Source organism: Topomyia yanbarensis, chromosome 2 (assembly GCF_030247195.1).
Source record: "Topomyia yanbarensis strain Yona2022 chromosome 2, ASM3024719v1, whole genome shotgun sequence".
NCBI classification, from domain to species: domain Eukaryota; kingdom Metazoa; phylum Arthropoda; class Insecta; order Diptera; family Culicidae; genus Topomyia; species Topomyia yanbarensis.
The window spans coordinates 119,401,255-119,425,105 of NC_080671.1; the positions used below are offsets into that span (position 1 = coordinate 119,401,255).

Consider the following 23,851-nt stretch of genomic DNA (forward strand, 5'->3'; position numbering starts at 1 on the left):
ACTTTCTGTTTGATGTTTTGAAAGGTTTAATGAGTAACTTTGAAGAGGATTATAACTAAATTTGATGTGTGGCGTGTAATGTTTTCTTGGCATCGGACGATAGCTTGCCAGGTTCAGCATATTTGCGAAATGAAAACACATAATTTGACTAATAATGCCGGCAGCAAGGAATTCTGCTCAAGAGCTAAATACCGCTTTAAATTGGGTAATTCCTTTTCGGTTTAGTTTATAATGGGACAGTAAATGATGGTTTCACCTCATAGCGCTAAAACTCTGTGAACTGAACGATCAATCTAGAAGTTAAGATAATGAGCCCATTTTTCTAGTCTCTTTCTATTATTACCCTATCCGTTTGAAGCCGTTGGTTTGAGCAGCGTCTGAGCGTAACGACTCAAACAGAAGTACACTCGAGTTTTTTTTACGCGGTATTTTTACGCGGATTTTGAAATTTACGCGGACTGTATCCCCCGCGTAAAAAAATCTGAGTGTATTTCTCATATAATTTTTTAATTATAGGGGTTCTTGGGAACAAAGCAAAGATGCTGATTCCAATTTGATTGCATTCCATCGGTTATTGGCCGTATAATTAATTGAATAAGGCGACCCTCTCCATAATATGGCCAAAACAGACTCTTTATCGTTAGTAATATGTTATCACACAGTAAATTAATATACGAAACACAAACTGACTTTGATTGGTTTAATTTGCAGACATATGTAAATGTTTTCTATAAGCCTATTTACAAAAATCACAGAAATTGTTCACAATAGTTATTGTGTTGCTGGTTCTGTCCGAGCCAGTGCAAAACGATGGACAGAAAACAGTTGCTTTTATCTTCTGTGCTTTGTATAAAAAACAAAGGCAACCGTTACTTTTATTCTTGTCGTGGTGATCTATCGAAAAGACTGAGACTCAGCAACAAATACGATGGCCATCCGGTCTTTTCGCATAAAACCTAGTATTCGTGATGTTGACCATTTGTTGAAGGTGAAAATGGAGCATAGGCTTACGGAAGTCGCCTTTATCCAGTTCGAACATTTAGTGCTGATAACGACGAACAAGTTGACTTAGGCGAAAAGATTCTTTTCGCATAGCAAATGAAAACACGTACTTCAGTGTGACGACACCAAAATCAAGATAGCCATATATATGGACGATGGGAAAATCGACATCAAATTACATAATCTACCACCATTTACCTGCAAAGGGCCACTAAAAGCTTCATGTCGTATTTCGAAGAATACCATTCATTGCGGAGAATACATTGAGGAACTATTTGCAAGACTGACTCACTCCCTTACCCTGCAGTGCAAAACACAATGCGGTAGCACCAATACACAGAACAATCTTTGCATACATCAAGAATAAAGTAGTATGTGTCAGTTATGTTAACAGACGGTGTATTACGGACAACCCATATCAGAAACCAACTACGGAAAGAAATTCCAATACGCAGTCTCCAATATTTTTACCTGAACAATAAACGGTTGTCAAATTCTTGGTTGCTGTTCAGGCAATAATAACAACTGCAAAAGCTGCGTCAAGCACTTCAAACTAAACAAGCAATACCACTAGTGAACAAGCTCCCACCAGGGATGGAGAGTTCATACTCGTGACCCACAAGGGCAAGAAGTTGGAAAGAGTATCTGATCGCGAGTTGGCGAGGAGACGAATATTTCTCTGCAGTGAAAAAACTCGCAATGCACACTGGACTAGAAAGGGAAATTAACAAGACACGCAATTTTTGGAAATGCTGTTTTCAGCGAAATTTCTTGGTTTTACCTGCGCATTCTTTGGAGGATGTAAATTAGTTGTATTTTTTACAGCATAGCTGGCGCTGGGACGCTAAATTTCTTATTTCGGATTTTGAAGATTTGGAGTCTTCAGTAAAATTTTAGAACCCATTCCTAACTAAGCTCTTATCATTACCTGAGCAATCATGTGAAGAAGAGCTGTTCAAAATTTCAAAACGATTGTTTCATTCATGTATAGAGCAAACTTTCTAGTTTTATTTTGTCATTATTGTAACTTTCCTAACTGCCATTAAAAAATTAAGAATCCCATATAAATTTTTGTCGAAAATGAGTCATCTGTTGGATTGTATTCTGTATCACCACTGAATCACAATGTAGAAATAAAATATCCAGGTTTCTTTTAAAAAAAACAAAAAGTACCAAAACATGTTTGTCCCATTCATAAGGTTCAATGAAAATGTAAATTTTGAACAGCGTTTCTCTCGGCTTGCTGTTTTTCATTATGGGACTCTGGCGAATGCAGTGCTCTTAATTATATATCGAAGCAATAAATATACAAGAATCGAAAATAGTTTTGTATATGGACTTGGATGCGTTTTTGCGACGGATTTTTTGAGTGACAGTGGCTTTGAAGTATATATTAGTAGAATCAAAGTAGGATAGACACGTGGAATCAATTAACGCAAATAATAAGCCTTCGTTGCGCTTTCCATCGATTCGCGTAACTTTATTGCTAAGAAAGTTTTCGTCGAAAACTGCGCAATGAAAGCACAGTTTGCTATCATGCACGCATGCAACCGCAAACAAATTAGGTATACACATTCGCCTCAAACATTGAACCCAAGAGAACGGTGTACAGTTGTACAATCCTCGCATCAAACAGCTGTGTAAGTACATCGTACCCGTTCACGAATGGAAGATACGCATATGGGTGAATTAAAAACGTTTGCAACCTAACCATTTTTCGTTACACTCCATTTTTGTTGAATTTGCAAAGTGAACCACCATATCTAAAAAAAGACGTAGTCCTACGTCAAAAAAACCTTAGTATTATATAGAAAATATTTTCGTTTCTTTAAAAATGCAGTAAGCTGGAGTTTTGGGATACTTGTCCCTAAAACCTCCATTTTTAATATTTCTGCTCTATGCCTCAAATGATACTATTTTGTAGTTTCTGTGAAATAAAATGAAAAAATCGCAGAAATCATACGCTTGCAACCTTAATCAGAATACGAGAAGTGTAGTTTCCATGACCTTTTGCTACTAAAACCAAATTTTCTGATTTTCTGATGCATATATCTCTATTGATCTTCATTTGGCACCTTGTTGAACGTAGAAGACCCTCAGAAACAAAGTAGAAGTATATCGCTAAGATTCAGATACATTAGATTTTTGACATTAAGTCTATCAGATCCAGCTCAAATTATTGTCGCCTTTATTTGCAACCTGAAGGGTGCTTACAGAGTGGCAGCGATAAGCTGAGCAGGTGCTGGGACTGACAGTAGGATGCGAGATGGGAGAAACTTGCTTACAGCATATCAGATGGAACCTGTCAGAGTAAAAGTAGGCAGTTGGCGCATATCCGCTCGGCTTTCACTCTGACATCTTTTTGGTTTGCAGCAAGCATCTCGTCTAAATTCTAATGCCGACACTCAATAAGCAGCCAAAGGCCACAGAGTGGCCGGCAGAGTGGCGGCGAGAAGCTGAGGGGGAACTGCTAATGTCAATAGGATGCGAGAAACCTGCTTGCAGCAAATCAAATGGAGCATGTCAGAGTAAACGTAGGCATTCCGAGAAGACTCACTCGGTTTTCACTCATTTACTTTACTTTAATTTACTGGAAGCAGTTTTCTCGCATATAGCATTCTAATATGTGCTTCGGTTCAAGCTCAGTCAGTACCAGCTCCGCTTCAGGTTCTCGTCATCACTCAGCGGCCTAACTCGCCTAACGTTTACCTACTGTTTACTGGGATGCATCGCAGGGTTAAATTATTTTATCCTGCTGTAAAAAATCTGTACCAATCTGTACTGTTTTACAAAATCTGTAACCTGTAGCGTAAAATATCCGTACCTAAGGGGCGGGCATGGCGTAGTTGGTAAATCGATTACATTGTACGTAGCTCTCCTGGGTTCGATTCCCAACTCTGCAAATATTGTTAGATATTTTTCTAAAAGAGATTTCTCTAACCTGAAAAGAATGACCCTAAGGTTAAAACCTCTATTTAAAAAAATTGTATTAGAAACATTTCAAAAATCTGTACTTCCCCGATGAAATGAAACTGCTACGATGTCTTAGTATTTCTTACACGAGGAGTACATAATTAAATAATTAATTTATCATAAATAAAAAAAATAAAAATACAAAGGAAGAGCTTTGAGAATTGAATGAATGTTTTTATGCAATGCCCTAATATATACCTTGAGTCGTGCATGGCTGCAGAGCCGTAGCGTGGTCTTCTGGTGCCCTTGGCAAAGAATCGTTTTGCGCCCCTTTGATGTTTACTTTGGCTTTCTTTTTTGTCTTGCGATCAACAGTCGAATGTGTATATTTACACAGCATACGTATCCCGACTTTATTTACTTACTAAAGCAGATCAACATTTCACATTTTTGCTTTGCTATCCTCTGGCTCATCTTTCCATTTCTTAAATCTCCAATAATTTTTGTCTCTTCCTTCGTTTTCTTAAAGTTATCAATTTACGTCGGGCTCTAGGCCCGTGCATAAATGAACTCTCCTGAAAAAGAACCCAGCTGGTGGTAAAAAGAATGTCGAACAAGATTCGTCATCAAAAACTCCTACTTTTCATTAAAAATCATTGATCTCAGTCTGATTTTCTTTCCAACCCCATAAGAATTCTAAAAAAATCGAAAGAATGCGTCAGTTCTTTAGCCGTAAGACACACCTCGTAAGTTCGCCGAGATAAGCGCAGAATTGTGATACCCTTTCTAAAGCAAGCAAATGACATTACAGTCGACAAGTATTTTATGAAGGACTACTGAGTTTACACGCCTGTCCACAAAGTTTAAATCGACGGTGTGGTCATATATTCGAGTTCGTCATGCGTGGATCCAATGAACCAAACGGTTGATCATGATTTCAGTGTCCCAGTGGCATCCCGGCAACCGGACGCTGGGGGACTGCATGGCTGATGGTAGAATGGAAATCAAAATACTAAAAACTTTATAAAAATAAAGTGTAAATAGGCTAATATTTTTTTCTTAATTTTCCATTCCACTAGGTGGGATAGTATAAAATATTTGAAAACGATCTTTACATACTAGATACAAGCGAAAGCGTTTTTTGCATCATTTTTCCTATATTTTCCGAAAACAATATGCGCTCGCAGCACACGCAAGTTGTTTTTTTTTTATCAAATACTATATTTATAATTAAATTTTGTCCGACCTCCTCTAACGACCGCTTTAATGGTAGTCAAATGATCAGTCACCAAAATAACTCTGCATAAGGTCGTGAGAATTAAACCGTAGAAAAATGTCATGTTTGCATTTCTTCCATCTAATCAGAATAGAAGCTTTAAAGTTAGGACACCGTACTCTGCAAATTGAATTTGTCAGCACATGTGCTGAATACACAATCCGTGAAAAAAAGATGTCACAAGTCAATAAGCTTACACGCGTGAACTGTGCTTCGTTGTGTTATCGGTAGGTACATATTTGCCAATTTTGTGAATCCATTTAATGCTACTCGCTTCGATACAACGGAGTAGCGGACCGGAAAAAAATCTTTTCGAATTTGATGCTAATTCAATTTGGTTACCTAATGGAATAGAGCAACTGTGCCCTGATGGAAAACCCCTCGAGCTTGGATTGCTTGTGAGATGGAAGAACGTTGACATTGCGGTGGTGGCAGCGGTGAGAATTTGTTTAGTAGACGACCAGTAGCGGTATGGTGAAATCATGCAAATTACTGCTGAAAGCTTTTATGTATAATTGAGATCAGTTTGATCGTGAATTTTGCGATTGTGTCGTTTTATGTATATCAATATCGTTATGGCGTTGATCTAATGGCCTTTATGGTGGTTCTTTGGCGGTTGAATGGCAACAGAAAATGGAACTGATTTGCACTGGAGGGTCCTTCATCCACCCTGGAGGGTCGTACGCTATCGATACGGAAACATACTGCATAGTCGTGGGAAATTGAAGTGTAAATCCGACATGTTCGCAGTAAAACATGAAATATAGTATAAGTTTAACAACCTATAAAGCTAATTGGAAATCCGCTTGACCTGTATGTTATTGTGAAATATAATGAAGGCGAGCGGTTCCAGTGGAGTTATTTTAGATGTTTTTTCAAGAGAAGATTCTGCTTCAAAAAGATATAAACCCGTATGCTCCAGAGTGGAAGATACTTCAAGATAGTACTATATTTAGCAAAAGACTCGAATTCCATTTAAAAGTCACATAAAACTATTCGATTAAAAAACAACATGAGTGTGCTAAGACCTCATATTGATTTTCTGTAAGTAGAAAAAAGATTCCATTCGTCGCTAGTTTTTTATAAGCATTTAGGGTTGCCAACTTTCCGAGTTTGAGCCGGAAACTCCGGTTTTCGGGGGCGATCTCCATGTTTCCGGGTTTTACATAATTTTCTTTCGGGCGGAGAGTATACAAACTTCAGCGATAATTGGTTTAAGGGTATTTTATTTCAAACCGCCAACTAAGTTTGATGGAAGTGCCCTCATCATTTGGGCTCCCCTCATATCTAATACTTTCCGATCGGAGGAAACAGTCCTTTGTCTGTGACACAGGAACTATGAATTTATTGCGTTTGCACTTAACTCAAGAACTGTATTTTAAGAATGGATTAGAGTGTCAAATTGCACTGGTCTCCCCATACTTTGCCACAGGATCAACCATAGAAGTAATTTATATTTCGTTGCCCGCTTCATATTTGTCAGATTCAGAAATCTAAACAAATTCGCCTTTACTACTGCAGTTTTGAAATAAGCATGGGCTATGGTGATTAATAAATATAGAGGTTGAAAATGGAAAAGGTACGTGTTGGTTTGTAATTTTATCCTGAATTGTTTACAGTTTGATCTATCCTCCTCAAGGCTGATTGGATTGACGGTATTGCAAACATCTTCACGTAATGTTACATGTATCAGTATTAATAAGCTTAGTACATCAATCATCAACAATACTAGTTTATTCCTAAATTTCAATGTAAAGTGTCAACTAAGAAAATAGTTATTTATACTCTATTGAATATAAGAGCAGCTATTCATATCTAACTCTAACAGAGAGATGATTTAAGATGTTGGTTGCAATACATCTCGATAGTGATGTATCGAGGAGACCGAGAGGGTTCTTTGTTATGTTGCATGCCTTTTCCTAGTATCACCTGCTATCAAAGCTCAGCCATTCTAATAATTGAATGATATTCGGAATACTTATGTTATTTTTTCATGTACTATATGTTTTTGTCTTGCTCATCCCTCATTAAAATTTGTTTTCCCGTTCTACACATGATATTCATAATATCTAATGTCTTTCTCTAACATATTGTAGTATACGAATCGAACGCCCATCTGATCTTTATTGAATGAATGTCTAAGTCTAAAGCACGCGGTGATATGCAACCGACCACACGTAGGCGAAATTTCAATCGCGCTGGTATACACGACATATAAAAGTCGAAACGATAAAAGAAACGCGCTCAATAGCATACAAACGTTCGTGTCTTTTGCGATAGTAAAAAACGGTAGCAAACGCAACCATTCACGCATACTTACGCCCACGATCTCACAATCATAGAAAAGTTCAGGCGATTAAGAATAGAATTGTTTTGTTTGATTAAGTAGAATTGTTTTATAATTGAAATTTTGTTTACTGACTTAAACTATGATTGAGAGTCTTAAAATTGATATGTCAAAATATGGAAAGCAACAATAATATATAAATGTTCAAATTTTCAATTCTTCTGCAACGCCTCTTATGTGTAACTTGAGCATACTAAAAATTGTAACCGCAGTTTTTTTTTCAGAAACCACTTTTTTGGGCTGCCCAAAAATGTAATTCTAATTATATTTCTAATGATTGTGATGAAATTATTTGAAGACATTATTTTTTGTGCATCATAATTAGTATTATAAATCCCATTTTAAAGGATCTTGATTTATCTCTTCATTGCGTCAAGAAACATTTCATTCGAGAGCTTCCACTCTAAAATACGGATCCGATAACAAGTTTCAGAACGTCCTAGTAGGAGACTCTAGTGTGATGGGGAACTCCCTTAGTTCATCTGAATCGTACACTCAAAATTAAGCAATATTAAGAATATCCAAACAGCTACTCGGTATAAACGAATTCAAACACGCGAAGTTATACACACGCTAGCATACGCGACATAAAAATAGCTCACGAAAAATACGTTGACATAGAAACGTTTGTTTTCTTCGCGATAATATAAAATGCACGTGAACATGCAATCGGGATAAAAAATCCGCCCACGATCTCGCAAATATATAAACACTCCGGTGATCATATGAATAAATTAACGCTTACGAATATATCAATGCGGTTTCAATTGCGATTGTACTAACGCCCGTTCCCACGCAAACCCTCGCGATCAAACGTTATATCGTTACCATACAATTGCTCGAGTTCTGCGCGATAATACAACCCTAGTCACAAAAGTAAACATGCTGGCTACATCACTGGGAATTCTTTTGATATAGGGGAAATCACTCTCTATTATTATCTGAACCACACACTGAAAATTAAGTATCAAATTCACGGTTCGCGCAAACGTAAAGATATAAAGTTATTCTTATCTTTGGATTACACTAAATTGGCCAGTTATGCCCTATCCAATAATCTCGACACAACATTTTTTTCAGTGTATATTTTTTTCGTACATAAATATTTATTCCCTGAAACTCGTTCTCAGACATTTTTGCTGTATAAAGTACAATAATTGAACAAAAAAATTTGTCAAAAAAATGCACGCAGAAATGTTTACGCCCTTTTAAAAATTACTCCTTAGTCAAAATAATCTTACTGATCGAGGAAAATTTTTAGTCTTCCATGCCGGTGATACGTGTAAAGTTTCATAGGAATCTAAGACGGTCGGTCACGATTTTAAATATTTTCGGACGGATCTTCGTGGAATTCCTCACCTGTTTCTCATATATTGTTGACTCGATTCTCACAATCTTAGTCTTGAATGAAAGATATGGTATTCTCTTTAATTACTACTTAATTTCAACGGAACGAAGTATTGGTTCCTGAGTAAAATGTTTTTCTTTCATTTTTGTTATAGTAAGGTTTAAAAGCTTCAAAAGACTAGCCTGTAGTGTATTGGCACTGTTTGGGACTCACGACTCACGTTCGTGCCTAACCACTAAAAACAGTCCTGAGTAACATGTGTGTATGCCTATGTGTATGTGTGTGACCAACAATCGCACATTGGTTACTCGGAGAAGAGCGAAACGATTTTCTCAATAGTCTCAAATGAAAGGCAGAGGTTGCCATTGAATTTTATTCTTATCCGACATCCGGTTCCGGAATTACTGGTTGAGAAGTGCGGCCATGCAGTAAATCTCCATATACACTGATACCACTATGATAGATAAACGATGCAAAACTTATTAAAATATTTTTTTACTTTTAACGACAATCAGTTAGCTAGAGATTAGTGAGTAGGGAAAGTTATAGAAAAACTAAGAGATTATTGAGTAGGGAAAGTTATGAAAATTTATAACCATAGTACTCAAGTAAAATGAGTATTAAATTACTTAAGTTTATTTGCAGGCCAGCAGTCGCTTTGATTATATTGGCCACCTAGGACGGTCTTGATGCCCTGGAAAACTATCCAATACTTCAGTTTGTTGCTATTGAATTTCATCCCGAACTGACTTTCGGTTCCGGAGTTACAGGTTGGTTAGTGCGATAATATAGGAATCTCCCATACACCTCTTTCCATCATAATACTTACTTTTTGCTTCTCATAAAGGAAGGCTTTGTCATCACTTTGAAAACCGTCAATCTGATCTAAGCCATTTTTTTATTCGAATAGCTATTCTGAACTTTAACAGGGTTGTGTGCTCCAGAGGGTTACTCTCTCCACATATCGTACCACCATCCCCTCACCAGCTCTCTCATCAAACCCATAACTCTCTCGTTCCCATTGTCTTCACCCACCAGGCATATTAAAATAAGTTGGGTGGTGGTGGCTATGATTTGTGGGTTTTTCCTCCGCTTTACATACACCTCCGTATGTCAAAATAAGTTATCAAGTAGACACCATTGAATTAATGCTGATTTAGCTAATTAAGATTGATATTTTTTTGTTTCAAGTGTTTCAGCGTCGACACGCGAACGCTTATCAAGTTCGTGGATGGTGAGCAATTATTGTATGTAGGCGTTCTTAGCCTGTAATAGACATTTCCACAATTAAATTGAGCATAGAAATCATACTATGGAGAAATGATAAAGGTACAATTGCACCATCAGGTGGTTAAAACAGGTTTTGTATTATGAATTATAAAAATAACCACCTAGTTGTATTGAAAATTAAGCGAAATAGAAAAGTGGAGTAGGTGGCTATTTAAGCTTTGCATTGCGTTCTCAAATTAAGCATTTTGTTAATCTAGAATACTCAAAACGATCATCAAAACAGTTGCGGTCAAGATAACCTAATTTCGAAACCGTCCACTTTTGGGATGTAGTATTGCCGAAGAAGTTTAATAACGCAATACAGAGCACCTTTTGTTAAATAAATTGTGGTGATTAGTCTCGTTAGAAGCAATAATGGAGAATCAACTCTTGAAAACATATCATTTAGGGTATTGATGTCTTCTGTAAAGTTAGTGAGAATAATATTAGAAACAATTTTGTTGAAGACATGAGAGCTCTATGGTGAGATTATTAAACATTGCATCAACAATATATTTTTACTTAAATACCGGGCGATATGTAGGGTAATGACTCACTGGTTAGCCTCTTTTGATCTATTGGGAAAGGTGCTGAATCTTTTCGTTTGGCATTTGGCGTACAATCGATGAAATGTGACTATATGGTCGGTGTTAAATCAGACCAGACTAAGTTGCACAATTTTGAAAAATGTGATAATGATATAGAATTTCTTCTACTACATTAGACTTTTACCAGATTTGAAATATGTGACATTAAGCAAGAATTATGGTAAAAATTAATTTCAAAGTAACAGATGCTGCGATGCAAACTTTAAACTCGTTTTTCTTGAAATCAATACAATGACACTTAGTTCGGTCTGGCTTAACACCGACCATATGGGAATCACTTAGTTTCTACGAAACAATATAGAGTAAAGCCATGTCAAGTGATCCTCGAATTTTTCGCAATATCACCGATTTTCATGAGGTATATTTTATTGTATAGGGATTATGGTGAATAGCTTTTGGTATAAATATTTCGTTAAAACTCCCTTTTTTCTTTGAGATTTTAACCCTTAAACTTTCTTGTATAATAAAATTGTAAATTTTATATCTCAAAAACTACTGAAGATAATTGAATGAATTTTTGTACACTTATAGAATGATATTAACACTATCTCACAAAAATATATCTATTGTAGAATTGAGTAAATAACGGTACTTTGCATCTATTTAAAAATTTCAATCGCATTTTTTCTTGTGTTCTTCACGCTAAAAATTTTCAGCAAGTATATCAAATTACGCAGCAATCCTTCACCTTCAAAAATCTGTATTGATAATTTTTCATTTTTGTTCCTATCGAAAGTTATGGATGATTTTGTAACGGTGTGTTCCTTCAACGCATGACCCAGTTTGATGCAGCCCGCGAACACTTACATATTGGCGACGCCGCACGTCGCCACGTCCTAATGCGCATCGCTTTGGAAAAGCCTATCTCATGTCCAAAATTGCCATCTCTGATATTAGAGTAAAAAGACAAGCTTTTCTTTACGGATTATTGAGGGTAAATGTTTTTCGAGTGATTTGCATACTTTTTAGCGTTATTATCTTTTTTGCGAGTTATTGAGCAGTGGACATGTTTGAACCTGCATGGACACGATTTTTTGCAAAGTGAAATATTTCACCACTTTTTTGTTAGCTGGTTCTGTCTGAGTGGTAGCACGGTATGTTTGCTCGCATTGTTGTTTATAATGTCGTTTTAGATTGAGCACCTAGACACTAACCCGGGTTAGTTGCTTCAAACAAACGTTTTTAATGGAACTGAGTTGGGTTCTCGCAAAACAGCGGTGGTGTGAGCGAACCCGAAATATTTTTCAGGTTGGAACCCACCTCGGTTTTCAGTTCAGTGACCATTCATAAATTACGTAACTCAAAAATTGCCCAAAATTGACTCTGCCTCCCCCCATGTAACAAATTGTCACAAATTTCTCCGCTCCCCCTCTCCTACTACGTAACAAATTCCTACAAATTTTTTTCTTCTTCGGTGAAAACATGTTACGTAACGATCTAACTAACTCCCCCTATGTCACAACATGTCACAACTTGATGTACCCCCTCCCCCTAAAAGCGTTACGTAATTCATGAATGGTCCCTCAGTGGCGCATAACCTAGGTTCAAAACTGGCATCAAACAAACGCTTTGACAGCAGTTAGGTCCGAAACTGAGTTAGTTTCTGCCTCAAGCAAAAACGACATAAGTAAGATTATTCAGTAAACAAAAACATGTGAAGTAAAATACTGTTGTCATAAGTTGTTCCACTTTCCTGTATAATGTTGTAGACAAATAATGAATTTGAATAAAACATAGACGTACTTTGACTTACAAAAGTGTCTTTGAAGATAGCAATAACATAAACTCATTACATAAGTTAAGTTTCGGTTATTTGCGATACAGTTTAATTGTGAGTAACGATAAATTATAATAAGAAAGTATTTATTAAACTACTATGATTTTTGTTGTGCACTTCGGTCAAAAAAATATAAAATGATCTCAAAATATCCGGAAAACATTCATCTTCGTTAATCCCTATAGAAAAGTTTGTACTTTTGCAGCAATCGAGAGATGTAGCTTCTGTTAGTCATGCGATGCACACTTCCAACGCGATGCGCATTAGAACGTCGCGACGTACGGCGTTGCCAATATGTAAGTGTTCACGGGTTGCATTAAAGTGGGCCATGCGTTGAAGGAACACACCGTTACAAAATCATCCATAACTTTCGATAGGAACAAAAATGAAAAATTATCAATACAGATTATTGAAGGTGAAGGATTGCTGCGTAATTTGACATACTTGCTGAAAATTTTTAGCGTGAAGAACACAAGAAAAAATGTAATTCAAATTTTTAAATAGATGCAAAGTACCGTTATTTACTCAATTCTACAATAGATATATTTTTGTGAGATAGTGTTAATATCATTCTATAAGTGTACAAAAATTCATTCAATTATCTTCAGTAGTTTTTGAGATATAAAATTTACAATTTTATTATACAAGAAAGTTTAAGGGTTAATATCTCAAAGAAAAAAGGGAGTTTTAACGAAATATTTATACCAAAAGCTATTCACCATAATCCCTATGCAATAAAATATACCTCATGAAAATCGGTGATTTTGCGAAAAATTCGAGGATCACTTGACATGGCTTTACTCTATAATAACAAAAGTTCCCAGAAAATTGTCAAATAGTCGTATTTCAAACGTGCACTCTAATTTTCATGCTCTATTTCAGTCAGTGCGTTAAGTTAACCAATAATTGGAATGGGATGTAAATGGGTGCAAACACCTTCTTCGTAAGATAGGAAACCTCTCAAAACAAAAACCATTTTAATTGCAGCCATGCTCCTTTGTTTCAGAATAGAAAGAAGCCGTCGATCGGTGCCGGTTTATCAGGCCAACGGACGGCAGATTCACTCAGTGCATTGCTGTAAGGTAGTACGTATGTAGGTAAGTAGTAATGAACTCGTACTGCCGAAACGAAGAGCTATTTACTGCGCACATGCGCACCACCATTTCTCCGCTTTTGCAGTGAATTTCGTGTCGTCTGCATCAGCTGCTGTTACTGGATGGCGGTGTCGTAATAGACGGCTTCGCTTCGACGCTTCGACGAGAGAGAGACCGTTTGCTGTGTCATTTTATTTATCTCTATGGAAAGTGTTCTCTTGTCAGTTTGTTTCAAAACTAAGAATAGTGCTCTTTTTTGTGCGTTTGCTGGTGATTTTCTGCAGATTCCTTACTCGCGCTTGATATTAGGACACGGTGGATTATAAGTACCGAAGCTAAAAGATTGTTCGATGGCGTTGTGTAATACTTCGTGCAGAAGAAGCTTATTACAAGTACTAACTGACTGATAGCGCACAGTCTGCTTAATCTGGGCTGCTTTAATCCGGTAAGTGATGAGAGAGATTTTTTTTCGCATTCTGTACAAGCATCTCGGCCACTTGGAATAGAAATGATGTTAGGATGATGCTGTGTGCAAACAGCAGTCCTCGCCTGGTTCAAGTGCTACCTATTTTCCACAGCAGTTTGGTGCAACATTGGGGCAGCGCTGCTGATATCAGAACGATGGAAACGAAAGCACGGAAGCTATTTAGGACGAACGGTTCCGGTCTCAAATTCAATTTATTTTCTTCTGATTTGTAAACGATTCCCATGGGTTTACGTGAGGGGATTTCCGATAGGAACTATTTGAGTTGAACAATGGTGCGATGGTTGAGGAAGGTTTTTACGGAATGATTATCTCTTGAATTAAATCCAATCCTACCCAGAAGTTCTATCTGGATGAAGGTTGGGGTACAATGCGACACACGTACAATCGCCTGTTAACATTAAAGAAAACGAATAAATCATACCTATCTACAGTCTGCTGACAACCAAAACCCGAGGCAGTGCTCCTGGCTAGAATAATGTAATGGTGCTATTGATGTTTTTATGGCTTAATATGATCGAAAAAAAGATAATAACTTTCCCTGGGAATAATTCGGTATCTATCCCCTTACAAATGCAAAAGTTGATTTTCTATACCACACCGAATGCTTACAATTTCAAGGTGTTCTGTGGGAATACATTTGTCTACCCAGTAGAGTAGTTGTCAGTGGAAAAGAGAAGCGTGGAAAGAGATTGAAGATACATTTGGCCCTACTGTATTACAATGAGACTCAAGTTAGTAAAAATAGCAACATTTTAAAATCGCTTGGATTTTCTGAATTGAGCAAGATTGGTTGCTTTTGACTATTATATTGATAGCTAGCATATTGTAGTGTAGTGCTGCCAACATTTCCGGATGTTTCCGCATAATTTAACATTTTGATAATTTAAATTTAACCCTAGAACGTTGCACTGGGGTAAAATATACCCCACGCCTTCTTTGGAGCCGTGTGAAGACGAGAATTCGGCATTTACTGACCTGGGACCCTAAACATAATTCAATTTAGAGATCCTAGTAAGAGTAGGAAAAGGTGGTATAGCCAGTTTGCTAATAACCGTCGTGGAAGCTAGTGTCAAAGTTGGCGTGGGGTACATTTATACCCCAGTGTACGGTTACCGTTAGTGTTTCGTTAGGTTTCCTGCTGTCAGTGGAAATGTGATTCGTGACAATACCAGTTTAAATACTGGTTGTTTTACTACGTAAGTAACAATTAGCATTATATAATCGTTTTCAATCATTTATTTTATTAATTTAATTTAATTTTGAAGTAGAAAAAAATCGTTCTTATTTTTGCTGATTTTTATTGTTTTATTGTTTATTTTTAATAGTTTTTCAAAATAATGACTCGCAAGTATAATTTGTGCATAGTATCTGCTGTAACAGTAACGTTGCCTGTTACAAATGTATTACTGATCAGAAATATTTTTTCATTTCAATTCACCCCCCCCCCCTTTGTGGCATTTTCCAAAACCGGTTTTTTAAACTTTCACTCTTTTTAATAATTTCACTTTTTCAAAAATTTCGAAATTCCATTTTATACTGTTTCTAGACCATTCTTTCAACTTATAGAACCATTTAATTTTTTTCAAATCAGTAGAAAATTCGCAAAGTTATAGTAATTTTTGTGAAAAAAGTCAATTTTTTCATTTTTTTTTGTATAAACTAATTTATGTATCATTGATTCAATAAATTCCGTACTTTCACTCACACATCTGTTTTCGCAATGAAAAAACGAAAAAAATGATGTATTATACATTTCTTTTGTTTGCATTTTTACCTGTGAAAGTTGCGATCAAACGCGTGGGGTACATTTGTACACCAGTGCAACGTTCTAGGGTGGAAAACGTAAGTGCAACGTTCTAGGGTTAAAACAGATTGTAATCAGAAATGTGTTTTTGCCTTTCTCAATAGAAAGGTATTGCAATTGCTCTGAAAACCGACTTTTTAACGGAGGCCCGGAGGGCCGAGTGACATATACCATTCGATTCAGTTCGTCGAGTTCGGCAAATGTCTGTGTGTGTATGTATGTGTGTGTGTATGTGCGTCTGTGTGTGTGTACGCGAACACAATCTCACTCACTTTTCTCAGAGATGGATGAACCGATTTTTACAAACTTAGTCCCAAATGAAAGGTGCAACGTTCCCATAGGCTGCTATTGAATTTCTAATGGATCCGACTTCCGGTTCCGGAATTACAGGGTGATGAGTACGATCACGCAGAAAACGTCGATTTTAAGAAATTCTGCAATGAATGTATAAAGGTGAATTTTTTTCCAAAATATGACCACAACCGCTTCGATTTGTAGTATTAGGTCACTAACATCCATTCAAAGTCTATTTGGCCACATTGGCCACCATCATCGGTTCCGGAAGCCCCGGCGGAAGTATCCAAATTCAGAGTAACAGTCACATCGGTTTCTCGGAGATGGCTAGACCGATTCGACTAAACTTGACCTCAAATGAAAGGTATTGCGTCCCCGTAAATGGCTATTTAATTTCATCCCGATCCGACTTCCGGTTCCGGAGTTACAGGTTGTGGCGTGCGATCACATAGCAAATTGTGATTCAAACCGATACTCCGATGAAAGCAAAAAAGGTAAAAATTTCGCTAAAATGTCTCTCAAACAACTTAAATTTGCTGTTCTAGGTCACCGACGGCCAACCAAACTTTCGTTGACTACATTGACCACCATAGACGGTTCCGGAAGTGCCCGGGAAAAGCGGCCATCTTTCATAACTAGCAAACTCATATCAGTTTCTCGGAAATGGTTGGGCCGATTTTCACAAACTTAGTCCCAAATGATAGCTATATTATCCCCACAGATGTCTGTAAAATTCGCACGGATCGCTTGTATGGTTCCGGAAATATAGACTGAACGGTCCGGTCACACATGAAATTCCCATATAAGCCGGAACTCAAAATTTTTTTCAAAATGATTTTCAGAAATCGAATTTGTATTTTTGATGCCAAACATCTTTAAAATGCATGAAACGTCGAGATTTTATGTTATCTCGAAAAATTTTTTTTTATGAAAATCGACTTTTTGGGACTTTGCCGATTTTGCACCTTTTTTGCCTTTCTCATATAGAAAGGTTATGCAATCACTCTGAAAAACGTCAACCTAATCCCGGCCCGGAGGGCCGAGTGTCATATCCCATTCGACTCAGTTCGTCGAGATCGGAAAAAGTCTGTATGTGTGTGTGTATGTATGTATGTGTGTGTGTATGTGTGTGTATGTGTGTGTGTATGTGTGTGTGTATGTGTGTGTGTATGTATGTGCGTATGTGTCAAATAATGTCACTCATTTTTCTCAGAGATGGCTGGACCGATTTGCCCAAACTTAGTCTCAAATGAAAGGTGCAACCTTCCCATCGGCTGCTATTGAATTTTGGATCGATCGGAATTCTGGTTCCGGAATTACGGGTTTCAGAGTGCGGCCACACAGGAATTTCGCATAAAAACTATAGGAAAAATTAAAAATAGAATTTTTATTTTTGATGCTAAATGTATTCAAGGTGCATAAAACGTCGAGATTTGATGCAAACACGAAAAAAATTTGACGAAGATTCACGTTTTTGGATTTTGCACATTTTTGCCTTTCTCATATAGAAAGGTTATGCAATCACTCTGAAAAACGTCAACCTAATCCCGGCCCGGAGGGCCGAGTGTCATATCCCATTCGACTCAGTTCGTCGAGATCGGAAAAAGTCTGTATGTGTGTGTGTATGTATGTATGTGTGTGTATGTGTGTGTGTATGTGTGTGTATGTGTGTGTGTATGTGTGTGTGTGTATGTATGTGCGTATGTGTCAAATAATGTCACTCATTTTTCTCAGAGATGGCTGGACCGATTTGCCCAAACTTAGTCTCAAATGAAAGGTGCAACCTTCCCATCGGCTGCTATTGAATTTTGGATCGATCGGAATTCTGGTTCCGGAATTACGGGTTTCAGAGTGCGGCCACACAGGAATTTCGCATAAAAACTATAGGAAAAATTAAAAATAGAATTTTTATTTTTGATGCTAAATGTATTCAAGGTGCATAAAACGTCGAGATTTGATGCAAACACGAAAAAAATTTGACGAAGATTCACGTTTTTGGATTTTGCACATTTTTGCCTTTCTCATATAGAAAGGTTATGCAATCACTCTGAAAAACGTCAACCTAATCCCGGCCAAAAATTTTTTTTTCGACTCGTTTAGGGTTTCTGGATTTTAACAGGGGCGTAGTTGATGGTTTACGGAGAGGGGTTACACCCCCCCCCTCTACTGTTCGCGCTCCTCCTTTAAAAATCTCCTTAAATCACCCCTCAGACCACCATCCCATCCAGTCCTCATACCCCTCCCTTTCAACCCCATCATCTTTAAAACACCACTGTATCACACTGCCCATGATCGCATATCAGTCCCATAATGATAGCATATCCCATAGAAAACGGGACAACTAAGCGATCATGGGTAGCACAAAGCATACCAATTTAAGCTGGGGAGTCGTTCGTTCATGGGACTTTCGCCCTCTTCACATACCCAGCCCCGCATGACAAAATGAGTTAGCAAGCAGATAACATTGATCTAATGCTGATTAGGCTAATGGAGTATGATATTGTTTTGTTTCAAGTGTTTCACCGTCGACACGTAGCTCATCAAGTTCGTGGCTGGCATGCCATTGTGTATAAGTGCAAAGTGTACTAAGAATGTAATGGACATTTCCACAATTATGTTGAACATGAAAAGCCTCCGTGCCATAGTTTAGAGAAATGAGAAAGGCACAATTGCACCGCTAGGTGGATTAAAACAGGTTTTTTTTTCAGTTCAATATTACCGTGGCTATTTTTTCTTTTTCAAAATTTTAGAACTCGAATAATGATTTATTTTCCTGTATATAGTTGTCATGTGATGTATAGTAATAAAATGTAATATATGCATTTAAAAGTTTTTAATGAATATAAACAACGCACACATTCTCGTGATTCATGATTGAGAAAGGCACAATTGCACCGCTAGGTGGATTAAAATAGGTTTTTAAAAGTTGGTTCAATACACAGCAGCATTATTATTTTAAGTTAATTATCAGATGCGGTTAGTTAAATGGTTGTGATCAATTACGTTTGGTATAACATTATCTCATTTAAGTTAGTGTCAAATTCTGAAGAGACGTAGTCGAAACGCAAATTCCATAACTAATTTAGTTATAGGTTTTGTACTATTCACGCGCAAATATGGCTTTAAACAGTTGTTTTTAATGGAGAAAAAATCTTTAATTTGCGGTTGATGTTGATTTTTCTACGATATCCAAATTTTTACAATACATTTTATTTTATAATGCACACTGCTAGAAAATCCAAAGCGCTTCAAAATTGAGTATAAGAATTACCATGTATAATAAAGTATAATGAAATGCGAACGCGGAGGGGATTTGAATGTGTTGTCCGTTCTGCGATTTTCCTTATTTTTTAAAATTTATTTAACACAGCTCAATACGTTAGCATAACTGAGCCGTGGATCCTTGTATGCTTGTATGTCAGGTCCTTATTGAGGCAGTTTGCTGCTGCGTGTTGATAATCGTTTATTTTGCGGTGAAGAAGCTACGATTTCCGTCGCAACTTGGGACTCATACGGTCTGCATTCTCTCGCGTTATCGTTCATGTCCGTATCGTCATCGGTGCGGCTGTCTTGCTGTTCACGGTCGGATGTTCCCATTTTTTTCCTCATTTTTACGGGTCACTGTTGTAAATCCATTTCCACCTATATTTGCTTTTTTATTGATGGTACCAACTGTTGGTTTCGATGCCCTTGGTGTAATTGTTGTTACTTCGCTATTGGTGCTATTGGTAGTGGCAGTGGTACTAAGTGCGATCGTCGTTTAACTAATATTTGTTACTGCACTGTCTGCAGCCATTGATTGTTCGTAGATACCGTTTGTGGTGTGGAATAAGATAACCGTGTGCCAGTCTAGGTCGAAGTAGATTGAATTTATTTAGCGAAAAGTTTTCCATGGGGTAGCAGGTTTTGTCGGACACATTCTCACCACGCAAACACCATTGAGAAGTCTTGGGAACAAGTTTCTCCAAATATTGCCCTTGATGGTATCCACTGCTCCACATTTTGACATTTAATAATGCCAGCATTGGTACGCGGTGCCAGATCATGTAGTCCTACTTCAATTGTGTCGTGGTCTATATATGCTGGGATGCTATAAAAGGTGAGCGCTAATTTTTGCGATACTTTCAAATTTGCGTAGCATTTTTGTACTTGACTGAAACAAACCATATTTTACCCAGTTGTGTTGTTTACATCCGCTAAGTGTTGCAATTTTCAATGTGATTCCGGTTGAGATGGAAGAAAATCAGCAAACCGTTCGCGAAGTGATTTTGTTCACCGACATGCAAAACCTTGCGTTTTCGCATCGCGTTTTGGGAAATGTGATGGATATACAGCATTCGACTGTTCCAAAAGTCCTTCAAAGGCTCCAGGAATCGATGTCAGCGGACCACAAGTCAAGAGATAAACGCAATGCAGAAACTGCGTAAAAAAACGACAGAGCTCATTTCAAGCGGATTTCGAACATTTCGACGCGGGACTTGACCAAAAAACTTGAAGTTTCGCAGCAGAAAAAGCGGAAGAAGCTGTCAAAATTCGCTTCTATATATCATAGAGCATGGTAAATGTAGTGAACCATTCGTGATCAAACAAAACAATTACAAAATCGATCATAAACCATTGTTTTGGGGTCAATCTGTCCTGAGCTGCGTTCGATCGAAACCGATTGGGCCATGATAAAACTCGAGAGCTGGTGAGGGAAAATGATGAGTAAGTGAAAAAAAAACACTGAGACAAACGGACCGGAAACGACTATACAGGCTCTGATGGAAGGCGTCAATCGAGCATTTTACTGAAGACTACATATTAAGAAGACTGATAAATCTTTCCTTCCCCCATACAAACGAGAAGCTACAGAGGTTACAGCGCCTCTATTGGAGGAAGGTAGGAAGGTTAATGTAAAAATGTATATGTGTGTGTGCATACCAAGTACCTTTACCCGCAAGTGGCGTGGCTGTTACTGTCTCCAGATTCAGGACAGAGTTGCCAGTCTTCTAGATATGCCGTCTTCGATTTTTCGACTCAAACTCATTCTAAAGATTAACCAAAATATGTAAGCTGAAATCAATACATATTCTGAACTAATGATTTCATTAATTTCGTTAACTATAGCCGATTTATGTATCAATCCAAAGTGTCGCAATAATTTGAAACCCCTTGAAAAAACGTTCTTCTGAACATAGTCAGTACCGAATGGCGTAGATGGTGTAATTGCGTGGTGATAAATTCTGCGATGTAAACCTTGACATATTCATCTTCAGCAATTGTTCCACTTAACGAATAGTTTTATGGGATATTTAGAATAGTTAACAGAACATTTTACCCGCTTCGGGGTATATTGTTACTTTGGACAGTCACTCATTAGTGTACACGTATCTCACTGTTGGTAAAAGCAATGATATGGTGCTTTTGTAAGTAAACGTAGTTACGCGCAAGACAATTTAATTTTTTGCTCGTTATAGCTACGGAATGATTTTTTTTGGCAAGATGAGTCTACTGGTAATACTTCGATTTCAACAATCAATAGCTTCACAATCTGTTTCCAACGACAACGGTCCCAATACTCAGTATGCTTCTTGCTTCTTCCCGAGCCAGCGTGAAGCGATCGACTAAAGCAGTTACTTTTCTCGTGTGAACAGTGTCTGGGGATCAAATGCAAGGTACTTCGGGCTTTATAATGTGCAAATTGACTTTCGACATTTTCATGAAAAAAAAACGATAATTCGTGATGTGGAACATTTTTTGATGATGAAGATTATGCTTCGGCTTACGGAAGTCGTCTTTATCCAGTTCGACCATCTCAGGCATTCAATGCTGATAACGTCCTACAAATTGGCCCAAGCGAAAAGATTCATTTTGTCCAACAACCCAAAATGCGTTGATGTGTATGACAACGCTAAAATCAATTTTGAAGTTTGAAAACGACACGAGCTATCTCCATCCGTGCGTCTATCCGCGCGAACCGTAGTCGAGTGAGTGCATTGCCGAACGATGCTGAATTTTTTTGTTCATCAATATGACACCTCACACTCATACATTGAAATCTTGTTATCCCGATCCGAGCATCCGGTTCCATGAACAGTTCTCGAGCATCTAATTATTTCTCTAGCTCGATCTACCGAAATTCGTGGATCGTCTAACGGTGAGATAACATAGTTCTCATAAGTCTCCTACCTCACACCTCCACATGAGTTTAAGTCTATTGATGACTAGGTGCTATAAGCCTTCTGTTGATAGTAGCAGAATGAGTGAGTGCGAACGGATCTGGGCGTGTAAACAGTACCGTAAAAATAAATAGTTGCTCGGAGATCAGTCCCAATACGACTTTAATCTGACTAGTATCGATATTCACGGGACAATAGGTTCAACACGTCTGTGTTTAAGAATCTATTTTCAAGTTCCGTTGCTAACAAGCGGTGCGTTAGTTTATCAGTACCTAATATTTCAATTCTATGGTTGTTATTATCGCCATATACGCGTAATCTGATGTGAAAAATAGGAAATACGTCCATATTACGTGTTTATCATTTGGTGGTTTCCAACCCAAAAAATATATAGTAGAGTTGAATTAAAGAAATTTGTCGAACTACTGTTACAAAAAATAGTGATCCGGTCAATTACGCAGATAAGATTAGCTCCACTAGGCAATATTCCCACGACTGTTTTGAGTTTAAATTGCCTATGTTTAGAAAACATATTACTCTCGGTTGCCAGCTGTCTAGAGTTTAAAAGAAACTCAAAAGCTAAACAAGAGTAATCGTGTATTAGAAGACCAACAACTCCAACTCCACGACACCTATGGAAGAGTCTGATGGGTTATTGTCCTTCCGTTAACGCACCAACGCTTCTCCTGTACTCTATTCTTCTTTCCTTCGCAGTGAACGAGGGAGATGGAGCCGGCCGTCATTGCTGGCTATTATCTTATTGAGTTTTTAGCATGGGTAGGATTGGTATGAACTCATACTTACCATTTGCTAAGTATTCGATAATCAGCAGTGAAACATGATGCAGTATGCAATCCGCCAACATCATCGTCACAACGCAACGCTCAATCTATCTATATTTTGAACATTGATCTGAACCTAATGCGATGATCACACGCATACATAAGTAAGTCGCCACAATTCGAGTCTAGGCCGTCTTTCGCTTTTATTACCCGCTCATTGTAGTTCCTGTGATTCGGTATGATTTTTCACGCATACACGCTTGTATCTAGCAAAGTGAGTCCGGAAAGATTCGCATTTCATGTACACATTCAACGTATTAGTGTCCGTTCGCTGCTGATTCATATCATAGCCGTATACTTCTAGTTCAGAGTAATATAGAAGAGACATAGGGTGATGAGCCAAATATTGCTATGTTTCTATTATCACCCTACCCATTTGAAGCCGTTGGTTAGAGCAGTGTCTGCCATCTTTGTTCAACGCATTGAGTCAAATGGTAGTGCAACAATAGGGGCACTCGATTCGTGTTTTCGTTGAGCTCAAACACGAGAATTTCACTATTTTTAGCGCATGTGTGTTATTATCTTGGTTCTATACAACGAAGCAAAGCTGTTGATGCCAATTAGTATGCATTCCATTGTTTGTAGACCGAGTAATTAATGAATCAGTGAGGCACCCTCCTTAGTATGGT

At 37.6% G+C, this 23,851-nt stretch overlaps 2 protein-coding genes across 14 annotated transcripts in view; one reads left to right on the forward strand and one right to left on the reverse strand.

Annotated features, from left to right (window-relative positions):
* LOC131679398 (dual specificity calcium/calmodulin-dependent 3',5'-cyclic nucleotide phosphodiesterase 1-like) overlaps nt 1-23,851 on the reverse strand; it is a 796,874-nt gene that overhangs the window by 215,879 nt on the left and 557,144 nt on the right. The gene's annotated exons all lie outside the window — the stretch shown is intronic.
* Nucleotides 13,460-23,851, forward strand: part of LOC131679400 (maltase 2-like) — a 35,142-nt gene continuing 24,750 nt past the window's right edge. Inside the window, exon 1 of one of the 2 annotated variants that reach the window (XM_058960130.1) lies at nt 13,460-13,637. The gene's annotated coding sequence lies outside the window, so the exon portion shown is untranslated. Of the gene's footprint in view, nt 13,638-13,793; nt 14,080-23,851 lie in introns of those variants that run through there. The other variant, XM_058960129.1, reaches the window with a different exon arrangement.